This window comes from Mytilus californianus, unplaced genomic scaffold (genome assembly GCF_021869535.1).
Source record: "Mytilus californianus isolate M0D057914Y unplaced genomic scaffold, xbMytCali1.0.p SCAF_8, whole genome shotgun sequence".
NCBI lineage: Eukaryota > Metazoa > Mollusca > Bivalvia > Mytilida > Mytilidae > Mytilus > Mytilus californianus.
The window spans coordinates 86,470,053-86,485,556 of NW_026262734.1; positions in this window are offsets into that span (position 1 = coordinate 86,470,053).

A 15,504-nucleotide genomic window follows, 5' to 3' on the forward strand; every position below is an offset into this window, starting at 1 on the left:
ACATTCCCTTTCTATAAACGAGCAGGCCCGTAGTCAGGATTTTCTGGCTCTATATAATAGAACTACTGCCACCGGGAAAAAGGTAACTGAAATGGAAACCAATATGAATAATGTTATCCTCCAACTTAAACATAATCAAACGATGACGATGAATGATATGAAGCAACGTTTAGATAACCAGTTGACAAGTTTTCAGACCAGTTATAATTCCACCGTCAAAGATTTGGAAATCACAGAAATTTATCCTTTGCGACAAAGTGTACAGCTCAATACAGACAAAATACATTCCCTTGCTATGAACGAGCAGGCCTGCAGCCAGGATTTAATCGCTCTATATAATACAACTACTTCCACCAGAAAAAAGGTGACTGAAATGGAAACCAGTACGAATAATATCATCCTTCAACTTAAACATAACCATACGACGGAGATGAAAGCTATAAAACAAATTTTAGATAGCCAGTTGACAAGTTTCCGGACCAGTTACAATTCCACAATTATTGATTTGCAAACTAAAGAAATTTCGATGCAGAAGCAAATAACTGAAAATAATGAAAGAGGTATACTAAAAGATGATAATGATGTAGGTTGAATTCAATGTTATTTTCAAAAGTGACCAAGCTATCCCGCCTTTAAAACTACATTCAAAGTTTATCTTCAGAGCGGCTTTACTTTTTGTCACTAGTCACGCGATTATTAATTTAATTAATGCTGATGATAAAGAAAATAAATGAAAGTTGAGTTTCCAGAGAATTTCAGCGTAATATAAATTCAACATACTCCATATCTCCTTTTATGTTTATATTGCATTTAAGAGTTATTGCAATGAAATGTAAATATCATATCGATGTCGTAACGAATATTTACGTTAGGGTAACATTGTCAGAATTGATCGAGAAACAATAGGTGAGAAACAATAGGTGAGTACAATTATGTCGTGCACACACGAAAATGTTGAAGTGATTTATACAATCTGCATGCAGGTGTATTGCTTTTGTTTTAATCTGTGGTATTTTGGTGCACTCATAAAACCAGTTTTAGCTAACGCAAATCACTTCACAACACAAGAAATGTATACAGTAGCTGTTATCGTCCTTTTTTTCTGGTGTCGGATATTTTGTTATTTTGATTCACAATTTTCTAGACTCCTCTATTAATTGAGAAACAAAATAAATGCAAGTTTAAGAAACGTAATGGAAGTACACCTAGATTAAGATACTTGTTAATATAAAATAGAATACAACAAAAGATTGGACAACACTATGGTGTGCTGTAACAAATCACAGTATTTTCTAAATATAAGACCGACGTACTTAATCTTTTGGTATGATATAATGTTTGAACAAGCTCCTATCCTTTACTTGAACTATATTTGTATTTGTTTTTTTTCTTTCAGTGGTCCTGTTCGCTTTGGCTTCAGGTAGATACGGATTCGCTATTCAATTCAATAATGTAAAAATAAGCATAGGAATAAGGAACATATCTGCGTTCAAAAGTACTGGTCGATTTGTTTGTGAAACAGAAGGTTTATACATGATTGCTGTTACTGTTTCAGCTAAGGTTCATACCGCCTTCTGTATCAATCGGGAAACTGACGATACGGTTTCATGTGTAGGAATTGCACAATCCTCTGTAGGTGGGAATACCGGAACATCAGTTGTAGCTCAACATTTACAGGTTAATGATAAGATTCACGTTGAAACTATCACGTCAATAGAAATCGGCTATTGGACTCATTTTACAATAATGAAAATAAAATAGTGCTTCAATATGTAAACTGCAAAAATCATACATAACATTGGTCATAGTTGATTTGACTTTTTATTTACATTTATTTTTCTTCGTTTAAATGTTTTTGTTTGACTGGAATATTTTAATGTATTCATAGAATCTTATCTCTTTCATGGAAAGATAAATAGATTTGACAAACATCTTATTATTTACGACTGTGGTTTTAATTGCGTCAAGGTTAGGAGTCGGGCCATTGATTTATGGCTTCGATGGACATCTATGATTTCTTAAGAAGATCCTGAATTTATCATTTCCTTGAAGTTTGGTTTCAATGAAGTTATCAAATGATTTTGCAGGATTTTTTATTGAAAATGTTCGGTAATTTTTAACGTATAGAAAATAAGAAAAAAGGATAGGCACATGTCAACTGACCCCAAAGGAAGATTGTGTTTATAATAGCAAAAACTTAATATAGTTTTTATTGAGAAAATAAATAAAACAGAATAAAATAAAAAGGTGGTTTATACCCCAAGCCTGGTGTACTATTCCCAGACCAGGAATACCAGTGCATGTTCATAGATCTTCGTTGTAGTAGAACTTACAAATCATGCAGCAAAGTATATTTGATTTTTTCCTGTAAATTCCATTGATACAGGTAAAGGTAATGGGGTAATTTCAGTTTGTTTTTACGCTTTATTCCTATCGGTTTACATGCACACGCTATTGTTCTGGAGTCTGTCCTATAGAAATTTGTTTTCAAAGCAATCACATTCTCTCTAATTTTCTTCATGTCATCTTTAGATATAAAACACGATATCCAATTCTCAAAACGTCCATTGCATACGCGCATTTGCAATCCGACACCTCAACCGGGACACTTTCTGCGCTACCTGACACTGCTGCTGATAATGAATAGTGCATGTGCAAAATGATGGCCGGAAAAATAGACACTCCGTTGAAAATATAATATATTGTTATACTCTTCCCAGGTAGTATTTATCACATTTTCCAGTTTTGTTTGTAAAAAAGTAATAATTTAAAATATTCTTCTTCAAAAACTTGTTGTATTTGTTTTTGATATAAGAATCATAGCATTACATAATATATGAGGATTTGCATAACATTTGAGCGAAAAACGTAATTTACAGGTAAATAGGACATTTACAAGCTGTTTCGTATCTGCCAAGGGTACTTGCCAATGGCTTTATATAGCACATATCCTAGACATAACGGTGGTAGAAAGTTCATCAGTTCTAAGTTTCGACTTACACTACTTCTTCTCTTTATTTGTTATCGATAGTTCTAGTTTTGGTTACATCATAAACGGACTTTTGGTCAAAATCATACCAAAAAATTGAAGGGATATTAAATATGTAATACGACTTAACAGTGGTTGTATTAACTAGCATGGTTAATATACAGGTAGATATATATATATACGTTAAAGTCGCGCAAAAGTGTTTTTTCGCGCAAATGTAATGTCTGTTAATCCCCAAATCCGTGCAAATGTAATAGGCCCATAAGAATTTATCTCTTAGTTGCCTTGGAATCGCTTCGGCAGTATTGTCGGAGCGTGTTCGTCTGGAATGCGGAAGGTAGTTGATTCGATCTCCAGCCGGTCAAACAAAAAATATAGTTTATTTTAATCATTCAAAACTTCAAATTAATCAACCTCAAATGAATTACCTCAACCTATGCGCTGTTTCGTACATATATTTGTGAAATAAAGTGCCCCGCTAACACACTTTCTGAATGTAAAATAACGCTGTTTAAAGAAGAAATCAAACTTTCCGTCTTTTTGGACGGCTCACAGGCAGCAAAATGAATCCAACAGTGGTCTTTAATCTGAAGTCTTGATTACTTAAGAAAATGTTGAAATAAACACTTTTTTGTCTTACTAAAGCTGAAATCAGCTATGCAGTGAAGGACGATATTTCGTTTCTATCACCTAGATGACCCTAGAGTGTGTTCTGACATGGACTTCTTTGCCTTGATCATCTGTGATAATTGTTCTTGGGATAGTTTATATAAACGTAGATCCACATCAGAATTGCGAACGATCAAAAGAAAAACGCCTACTATTTGTATCTTTAACAATCTTAGTATGTGTAACTTAACTGTCACATTCTGAACTAAAAGTAAACACACAATGCAGATCTTTACTGGTGTGTTTTAATTTAGTTTAATGATATATAAAATTGAGAAAGGAAACTGGGAATGTGTTAAAGAGACAACCTGACCTTAAACCAGAAAACAGCTCAAAACCAATGGGTCCTCAACGCAGCGAAAAATCCCGAACCCGGAGGCGGGCTTCACTGAGCTGGCCCTGAACAATAATGTATACTAGTTAAGCGAAATGGACGCCACTCTAAACTCCGAATCGTATAAATGAACGAAAAATTAAAAAATAACCGCCTAAGACTAACAAAGGCCAGAGGTTCCTGACTTGGGACAGACACACAAATGAGACGGGGTTAATAAAGTTTTGTGAGATCTTAACCATTCATTTGTACCTCTAGCCAATGTGGATTAAACAAACACACAGCAATACGCACGGTAAAACTCAGTTCAAAAGAAGTCCAAGTTCGATGTTACAATGGTAACAGAAGAAACTAAGCAAAATGACAAGGATCAACATAAATTAACAAAGGACTACTGGCAGTTACTAATATGCCAACTTCAGACCTAAATTGAACTGATTGAAAGATTATGTCGTCATTATATGAAAATCAAGCACAATCCCTTCCGTTAGGAGTTTAGTATGATGCCATCATAAACTATAAGAGAAGATAGATAGACAAAAGGGGGAGAATGTGTGCACGTCAACATGGTAGAATCCACCATATTTTTAGCCGGAACCAAGTAAGCTTATCTGGACCATGTGTTGCTCATTGTTGTTATGTTTGTTTGTCTATTTTTCGGAGGAATCGAGTGTTAGTGGTTGATGTGGTGTGTTGTAGTGACCAGTATAATGATGATTCCTACTGTCCTGTATTACACAAACGCCACTTCATGACCTTAAAATGAATATATATCCATACAAATAAATGGTAGCCATTGCTTTTGGTTTTTTTCTTCACAGTTTCAAAACATGTGCATGATAGTTTTTAGAATTGTTTAACGCTTATTATGCATGAAAGACAGTTACAGCATTTAGAATTTGAAAAGTACTAGTAAGAATAGTCTCTTTAATCAGTCGCTTTCCTGTAAAATGTAAAAGTCATAGAATCATGATTTAAAATGCCAAAATATAGCGGAAAAAAACCATTGAAATGGAAACCTCTGATACACTTTTGTAGCAAGGGAAATCGAAATTAAATATATTTTTTTAGCCATGGCGTTGTCAGTTTATTTTCGACTTATGAGTTTGAATGTCCCTCTAGTATCTTTCGCCTCTCTTCTACAGGTATGATTACTTAATTGTTTCTAATTTTACCGTAATTTCAATATCACGGCTTTTTAAAATTATTTTGATTTACTAGTAGTTCAAAAGGAAACTTTGCAAAATTGGTAATATTTGTAAAAAAATGATATTTCGGATCGTGAAAGATCGGGTACTACATTTTAATGATCGTGAAAAGAGTCCTTTTTGCAAAAAATCCACAAAAACGATCAAATCTTTCTTAAAACAAATGCTAATTTATATTTGATATTGGTATAACAAAAGATTGGATTTGCATGACGTATTCCACTTCACTTTTGTTTGTGAATAGGGCTATATGATGGTTCAATGCCATTGGATCTGATTATTTGATAACACTACACCGACAAGTTTTCTTATAACAATATAAGTCCGTTTGTCCGTCCTTCATAAATTTTATGTCGTTTGAAAATTTAAGATTGTCCCATCATATTTGTAACACTACTGTGTTGTGGTAGTTGTTAAAAATGTACCTAGTTGCTCGTCTTTGAACCATTTCTGTTTTAGTAGCATCTTTTGTGTGAGGTTCCCATAAACTGCAGCTGTATTCTAATTTTGGTCTGGCTGTTGATTGATATGATCTGGATTTAATGTCTGTGTTTGGTGTTTTTAAATTTCTTTTAAGGAATCCTAAAGATTTATTTCCGTTTGAGATAATGTTGTCGTAATGTAGGTTCCATTTCAGATTTGATTGTAGAGTAACGCCCAGATATTTAACTGACGTAACGGATTCAAGAATATGGTTATGTAGGATGTAATCATGTATATATGGTTTCTTTTTATGTAAAATTGTGAGTTTGGTACATTTGTCTGGGTGGAAAGCCATAAACCAATGCAATCTGCTTCCCACTTTGCTATAGCGTTTTAATCTTCTATATTATTGCAGTCTGATTGAGATTTGATTTCTCTATATATGATTCTGTCATGAGCAAAGAGTCTTACTTTGCTATGTGTTAAATATTCGGAGAAGTCATTGATGTAAATGAGAAATAATATGGGGCTCAGTACAGTACCCTGTGGAACTCCAGATGTGACTGGCACTGATGTAGAGGACATGCCATTTATTTCGACTGCTTGTGTTCTATCGGATAAGAAAGCTTGGATCCATTTAAGTGTATTTTTTCTTATACCATAATATTTAAGTTTGTAAAGTAATCTTTGGTGAGGAACTTTATCAAACGCTTTAGCTAAGTTCATAATGATGAGGTCAGTTTTTATGTTACTATTATTATTTGATTCTTGTTCTTGGATGAAGTCAGTTAATTGTGATTCACAAGATCTTTTTTTTCTGAAACCGTGTTGTAGATAATATAAGATGTCATTTTTTTCTAAATGTGACATTATGTTACTTGTGATGATATGTTCCATCATCTTACAGCATATACATGTTAATGATATGGGTCTATAATTTACAGGTTTATATTTTCTTCCTTTTTTTAAATGCAGGGGCAACGTAGGCATGTTTCCAATCTTTCGGTGTTTCAGCTGACTCTAATGACTTACTGAATATTAATGTAAGTATTGGTGACACTTGCTCTTTTAATTCTTTAAGTACTCTGCCATATATATTATCAGGTCCACATGCTTTGTGTGGGTTCAGTTTAGATAATAACTTTGTGACTCCTGTTTTGCTAATACATATTTGTGGCATTTCAAGGTGTGGGCTAGTACCTTTGTCTGGGATATTTGTGTTAGATTCATTTGTGAAGACTGATTGAAACTGGTGGTTTAGAACGTTTGCTTTTCTTCTGTTTCAGTGATTAATATTCCGTCCTTTTTTAAAGGTGCAATACCTGTACTATCTGTTCTTTTAATATAGCTGAATAAGTTTTTTGGGATTTGCATTTGATGTCATGTGTTGATCAGCATCGTTCACAGGTAAATCGAAGATTATTTTTTTCTGTGTAGTTCCAGTACCCTGTAGTTCTTTCTGTACTTGCTTTTTAAGATTTTTCTTTCTCTTACTTTATGCTTTATTTTTTGTTGTTGATAAGATTTCGTAATTTATTTGTCACCCAAGGTAATCTGTGTTTATATGTTATCATTTTGTGAGGTAATTTTTTTTCAATTTATGTTACAAGGTCCACTTTAGAGGTGTTCCATAACGTGTCAACATTACTTATTTAATAATCTTTTTCTAATGTTCTAAGTGGTTTTTTTTTTAAATCAGACTTAATATTTTCCCAGTTAGCTTTATCAAATTAAAGTATTTTTCTTGATACTTCCCTTACTCTTTTGAACCATGTATCTATTTCGATGTAAACTATGTCATGATCAGTCTGCTTGGCCAATTGGTGGTAATGTTGTGATTTTATTTATATTTTTTGGGTTTGTTTTAAAGAAAAGATCTAAAATTCTATCTTTACGTGTAGCTTTATCTGTCACTTGATGTAGGTTGTGATCATTTGTAATGTCTACACGGTAATTGTTGATGTAATTTTGGTTCAGGTTTGCCTGTAACTACAGATGGTATAGACCAATCAATATGGCCCAAGTTAAAGTCGCCTCCAACCCATATATTTGATGTTGAAACATTTCTGTCCCTGTCAGATTTTCTCTTTTTATAACGCATTTTACCCCTATGTTCCATTTTTAGCCATGGCGGTCATGTTGGTTCGCAGGCGGAGTCATCGGACGCATGTTTTAAACTAGATACCCTAATAATGAATGTGGCCAAGTTTGGTTAAATTTGGCCCAGTAGTTTGAGAGGAGAAGATTTTTTGTAAAAGTTAACGAACGACGACGACGGACGACGCCAAGTGATGAGAAAAGCTCACTTGACCCATTGGTCCAGGTGAGCTAAAACACTTTATCAATTTCGTGTGTCCAAAGTGCTTTTCTGAATTTACCTTCACAAGGAACGTTCAGACCAAACAGTTAAAAGCCCCGGATGTATAAGACCTAAACACATGAAAGCATATAGGACCAAAAGGCTTCAAAATCAATTTCCACATTTTAAAAACCTTTTGTTACGGGCCAACAGACGGACGTACAAGGCGAATGTGGTATTTACATCTACGTGAGGTGCATGGAAACAATACTATCAGGTTATTATATGGTTATTTTCATATCCTCTACCCAATATCAAACAAAAAGCAACAGCATATGAGCCAGGGCCAAAGTTTGAGTTTTACTAAATATGGGTTGTGTATACGTATGATGAACGTGGTTTTAACAGACAGTCGCCTTTTTACTGGCATCAACAGTAGTTATCTTCTTTTCGATTTATTCCTTAATTCGTATGAGGCAAACTTCATAGAAGATTTTAAAAAGAGTATGCAAATGACTAGCATGAATCTTAAGCTTCTGAATCATGTTCTGTTATACAGAAATTGACAATGAGGCTGAGAAATAAACTGTACGACAAAAAAAGTGACTTCCATGTTTTTATTGCAAAATTTCCACGTCTGTGTAGCAACATTCCAGCAGTGTCTGCATATAGAGTATATATTTCTCCTAAGAATACTATAACATGTTATAATAGTATTCTCAGATTTATCAGATCTGCTCTGAATGAAGCTTTTGAACTAAGGGCCCCACTTGGCGCAATCCCCCCCTTATATTATATTATCTAAGCCACCATAAGGATCAATCAAAATGTAGTTTTAGAGTTAAGTAAGATCTTTGACATGATAAGGAAAGACCGATGCACAATCATGAGCTAATAAGAAGTAAATATAAAATAAACTGAAAAGCAAAGATAAATAACCAATGTGCAAATACAATTTAGTAACTAATGACTTCACAGTGAGTGATGCCTTACAAAAAAATGTAACTTACTATTAAAACACTACCCATTCATATATTGATTTACGCGAAAATCCTAACCCATTCATATATTTTATAGGAAAATCACGACCCATATATATATCTTTTCCAGCTATCATGACATCTTATTTAAAAGTTAACCACATGGGATCATTCATATTATTAGATAAAAAATTTGGCAGCACCGACCGTGCGAGGGCTTTATAGCCAGTCAAGGTCGTTAATAAGCCCCATCATCAGGAGCACCCGCTGAGATCACCCCCGGTTTTAGGTGAAGTTCGTGTTGCTCAGTCTTTATAGTTTTAAATACTGTTGTTTGTCTTATGGTCTTTTTCGTTTTTGCCATGGCGTTGTCATTTTAGTGTTGACTTACCGTAGTTTGAAAACAGCAAATTAAAGTCAACAGTGTTCTGAGTAGCTGGACGGCCATCCAAAAGGGGGTACGCCAAGGTTCTATATTCGGGACCCTTTTGTTTAATGTCTTCATAAATGATATTTTTTATTTTGTTAAACACAGTTCCTTATACAATTATGCTGACGACAATACTCTGTCTTTTAGCAGTCTTGATTATGACCATCTCATATCTATATTACAATCTGAGTCTCAAGTGCTGATTGATTAGTTCAAAGAAAATAAGATGCAGGCAAATCCTGATAAATTTCAAAAAAAAAAAAAAACCTTTGCCAAAAAACCATCTTTCAAAATTCAGCAAAATATTTTATCATGTGAAGAAACCGTCAAGTTACTTTGAATTGATATTGATTACCAACTAAAATTTGATGCACATATAAGTAACTTGAATAGAAAGTAATCACGACAGCTGAATGTTCTCAAGAGAATTGGATCCTATCTTACCAGATTGAATAAACTTACGATTTTCCATACTTTCATTTTGAGTAATTTTAATTTTTGCCCTTTGGCTTGGCATTTTTGTACAGAGAAAAATTCTAAAAACTAGAAAAAATACAAGAGAGAGAATTAAGATTCGTCTATGACGACTATTTATCATCCTCTGAAACTCTTCTTGAGAACGCAAAGGTTCCAACCCTACAAGTGAGACGCATCAGGACAATGGCACTCAGGAGACTTACAAAATTTTGAATAATTTGGCTCCTTTATTTTTTACAAAATTTGCTTCACATTTAACACACTAAATATTCTTTTAGATACAGTGACATTTTGGAAATACGGTTACCCCAGGTAAGAACTACCTCAGATGGAAAGAAATCTTTTAGCTTTGCTGCTGCTTCTTTATGGAATAGTTTACTGGACCACTTCAGGACTGAAAACACCTTCACACATTTTAGAAGTCTTGTTTAGTCCTTGGTATCTTTCGCCTGTCTTGTATAAGATGATTTTACACACATTTTATTTCTGTGACAGTCTATATCAGTCGATCCACTTTACACAACTTTAATATTGAATTCATTATTAATTTGTTTTCGTTCTGAATATGCATGAAATACTTGCCACTGGACGTCAAGAAAGCAACAATTAATCAATACTACAAATAAGTCTATTTAAAACCTATGTTAAATTATGAGAGAAATGATGGCATCCAGTTCCTGTAGTTCCTGTACATGTATTTTACCCACAAATTTTGAAGACCCAGTAATCTGATCTCAAATTGTGTACTGTGTACTGTGTCAAGTGGAACATCATGACCTATCTGCAACAAATCAGAAATTTTATAAAGGATTTATTCTGATGAAGAATCTTCTGTAGGGTCCTATGTAAAATCCAGTTATGAATTTGGAACAGCACCTATATTTATTCTTCCATATAATATGATTAAAAACACTGAAGTTGATAAGGGTATAGGCTACATCAGACAACATAGAAAGTTACCATTTCGCAGTGTGGTTGAGCTTTTATAGCTGTCCTTTTTTCTACTAAACAGATTGGTTTGAACCTTATATATTTAAAAAAAGTTTTTGCCTACTGTCTGGTTGACGTTTTCACTACTTCTAAGGATAGGTGTGGGCAAGTTTAGATGTAATGTTGCAACAGGAGATGATAAATTGATATTGCCATCAAGATTAATAGATGAATTTAAAGATCAGGGACACTTTTCACAAAAAAATCTTATGATAAAAAATGCTTTTAAGTTAAACTGCAATGTTCATGACTAACTTGCAAGGTTTTTTGTGAAATGGGTTGCTGGGCTTTATGCTTTTCTTTATCATGGAGGGTACTTATCAATAGACAGTTTTGGTTTTGCTCATTGTTGAAGCCACACAATGATCTTTAGCTGCTTAAATACACATCAGTTGGTCTCTGGTGGAGAGTGATCTCATTGGCAATTATACCACATCTATTTATTTTTACTATGAATAGCAAAATCAAGACAGTCGTTGGGTTCACCTGGGACATAATGTAGTATAATAGTCCCAGGGTTCAATAATTATAATAATTAGCAGCCAATGTTTATCAACATTTTTTTCTTCTTCAAATTATTGAAAGAACATATGTGAAAGTTAATAAATTAACTATATATAAAACTAATGTTGAAGGCTTCCAACAGATAGGTCATCTCAAATGTTATGTTACAATGTAAGAGAGAGAGAAACCCTCTGAATAACCTGCCCTAAACCAAGAAATTTTGATGAGCCAATCATCTGATCTCTAATTAATTGACAGTTATTTTTCATATTCCTATCTTCAACATAACCATAAATAGTTTAAGGATAATAATCTTATTAAAAACTTTCTAAGAATGTTGTTTCCTTTGTAAAATCCAGCTATCATTATGAATTTATCAACAGCTTATTTAAAAATGTATAATGCCAAAAAATATAAAAAAATACACATATGGGGGAAATGGGTAAATATTCAAACATGTTTAACCCCGCCACATTCTGTATGTGCCTGTCCGAAGTCAGGAGCCTCTAATTCAGTGGTTGTCGTATGTAACTGTATGTCATATTTGTTTTTCATTTATTGTCTTGTTCATAAATGAGGATATTTGTTTTTCGTTTGAATAGTTTTACATTTGTCATTTCAGGGCCTTTTAAAGCATTCTATAAGACTATGGGTCTTGCTCATTGTTGAAGGTCATATAGTGACCTATAGTTGTAACATCTTCATCATTTGGTCTCTGGTCTTCTTATTTTTAGAAAACATAATAGAAGGCTGCCATGTCTATCTGCAGACTGTTACCCAGTAAACTATCACGTTAAAAATTGGGCTCAGTGTGTCAGTCTAGTACAAAGCAGGGTTCAAAATTCATATCATATTAACATGTTCTCGCCCTGAATGTGCTTTTAACTTGCTCCTGGATGTTAAGCAGCCATCCATCATTATCATAATACAGATATATTAGAATAAAATGCTTCTCTGGGCGCAGCTTGATACGACCGCAGAGGTCGAACCCTGAACAGTTGGGGCAAGTATGGACACAACATTCAAGCTTGATACAGCTCTGAATTTAGATTGTGATTAAATATTTGACACAGCATAGGTTTCTGACACAGAAAGAATGTGGTCGAAGAACTTGATTTTTTTTAATTTACCTATTATGGTCCAATGTCCAAAATCAAAATACATGGTTAGATTCAGCATATCAAAGAACCCCATATATTCAATTTTTGTTGAAATCAAACAAAGTTTAATTTTGGACCCCAACTTGGACAAACTTGAAAACTGGGCCCATAATCAAAAATCTAAACACATGTTTAGATTCAGCATATCAAAGAAACCCAAGAATTCAATTTTTGTTAAAATCAAACTAAGTTTAATTTTGGACCCTTTGGACCTTAATGTAGACCATTTTAAATAAAATGCTCCGCTGGGGCGCAGCTTGATACTACCGCAGAGGTCGAACCCTGAACAGTTGGGGCAAGTATGGACACAACATTCAAGCTTGATACAGCACTGAATTTGGATTGTAATTAAATATTTGACACAGCAAAGGTTTCTGACACAGAATGAATGTGGTCTAAGAACTTAAAATTTTTAATTTACCTATTCAAACCATATTATTATGATTTGCTTTTATATATAAATCAGATATAACCAATTTAAAATGGAAAATTTTAAAGAAAAAAAAGGAAAAAAAAATCCCCCACAAATTTTTTGAACCCCCTTATGATTCATCATCCCCAAACTCAATCCCAGCCTTCCCTTTGTGGTATTGTACCTTGCAGTACAATTTCAGATAGATCCATACACTTGAACACAAGTTATTGTCTGGAAACTAGAAAAATGCTTGTTTTTATGCCCCTTTTTTGCCCCAAATCCCTAAACATTTAGGGCAATTACCCCCAAACTCAAACCCAGCTTTCCATTTGTGATATGGAACCTTGCAGTACAATTTCATAAAGATCCATACACTTACACACAAGTTATTGTCCTGAAACTAGAAAAATGCTTGTTTTTTTGCCCCTTTATGGCCCCTAATTCCTGAAATTTTGAGGCAATTACCCCAAAAATCAATCCCAGCCTTCCCTTTGTGGTATTGTACCTTGCAGTACAATTTCAGAGAGATCCATACACTTGAACACAAGTTATTGTCTGGAAACTACAAAAATGCTTATTTTTTGCCCCTTATTCCTAAACGTTTTGGCCAATTACCCCCAAACTCAATTCCAGCTTTCCCTTTGTGATATGGAACCTTGTAGTACAATTTCATAAAGATCCATACACTAACACACAAGTTATTGTCATGAAACTAGAAAAATGCTTGTTTTTTGCCCCTTTTTGGTCCCTAATTCCTAAAATTTGGAGGCAATTACCCCCAAAATCAATCCCAGCATTCCCTTTGTGATAAGGAACCTTGTGGTACAACGTCAGAGAGATCCATACACTTACACACAAGTTTTTGTAATGAAACTAGAAAAATGCTTGTTTTTTGCCCCTTTTTGCTAAAATTTGGAGGCAATTACCCCCAAAATCAATCCCAGCATTCCCTTTGTGATATGGAACCTTGTGGTACAATGTCAGAGAGATCCATACACTAACACACAAGTTATGTCTGGAAGTTACAAAAATGCTTATTTTTGGCCCCTAATTCCTTAACTGTTGGTACCATAACCCCCAAAATCAATCCCCACCTTCCTTTTGTGGTATTGAACCTGATGGTAAAATTTCATAGAGATCCATTCACTTAAACTAAAGTTAGAGTGCGAAAACCAATGTGTCTTCGGACGACGACGACAACGACAAAATACCACATCAAAGGGTCATTGTGCTTTTATTGTTGTCCTTTTTATTGATGGATTAGCAGGAACATCAGATATTGTATTTAAAACAAAACATATATATATTTTCTGGGTTGCTGTCTAATTGAATTGTATTCTGTATCTAAATCTATTTAGGCAATAAGGATATCTGGGTAAGTTTAAATGCAATGTAATATCAAGATATCTACAATGGGTAAAGCTGCATGAGCTAAAACAATTGAATGGCAACACCAAATGATGACACTTACTCACAAAGGGAGACAGCGTGAGCTAAAACTGTATGGAAAACATGCAGCTGATGACATGAGATGGCAATAACTCACAAAGGGAAACAACCATTTGCATTAGAAAATGGTGCTCAATGTTATAATACATAAATTTTCTGATTTTAAAAAACAAAACAAATTTGATTTTTTGAATAATTTATTATTTCTATTTTCAATAGAAACATACATATTTTGTGACACATGTCCTTGACACGTTTCACCATTCAATGATGATAATAATAATAATAATATATTGCATCAAAATCTTTGGATTTTTTGTACAAAAAAGTTCATTTCAATTGTATTATTTATACATATATTTATATTATATATACTTAATAAGTTACATCTTAATTCATATCAAAATAAAAAAAAATCTAAGAGTCTTTAAAAAATTCATTACTATTTAAAAATCTTTGTAACAGCTATTATTAAAAATCAAAATATAAATGTCTAAGAATGCATTTCCAGCGACATACAGAATACACCAACACACAAAACTTAGTCATAATTTATAATCACCATAAATAGATTTTTTTGTAGATTAGATAAAAATTTCAAAAGTATTTTAGGATTTAGTACCAAAATGTATAGGTATACTTTTAATGCGTTTTAATAAAAGTTAAAAGCACTTTGTGCTGTATAAGTTATATTCATACAACTTTAACAAAAAATATTTAAATTAACTCCATATGGTTGATTTGACCTTTCGATAGACGTAAAATAACAAAATTAAATTAAGATAACATGTCATGCAACATTAGAATAATTCATAAGTGCTATTTCGTTAACACACCATGGTACTAAATAAAGTATTAACACAATCGCCCATAACACGTCCATATAGCCCTTGAATATAAGTTTTCCATACTTTTTTGAAAGCTGCAAATTAAAATATTTGGCATAATTCAATTTTAAATGAAAATCAATGATTTCAAATAATGAGGTGATGCAAAAATAAATATAAATGTAAGCTATTATTAAAACACCCACTGTGACGAATAAATAAATACAAATTAATGAGGAATGAATGAGATCATTTCTACAATATTGCAATAATACCATATTATCTACACAGTAACTTGTACAATTTAACCTTTATGCACTAAACCTGATGTACAATTTATACTTTGTTTA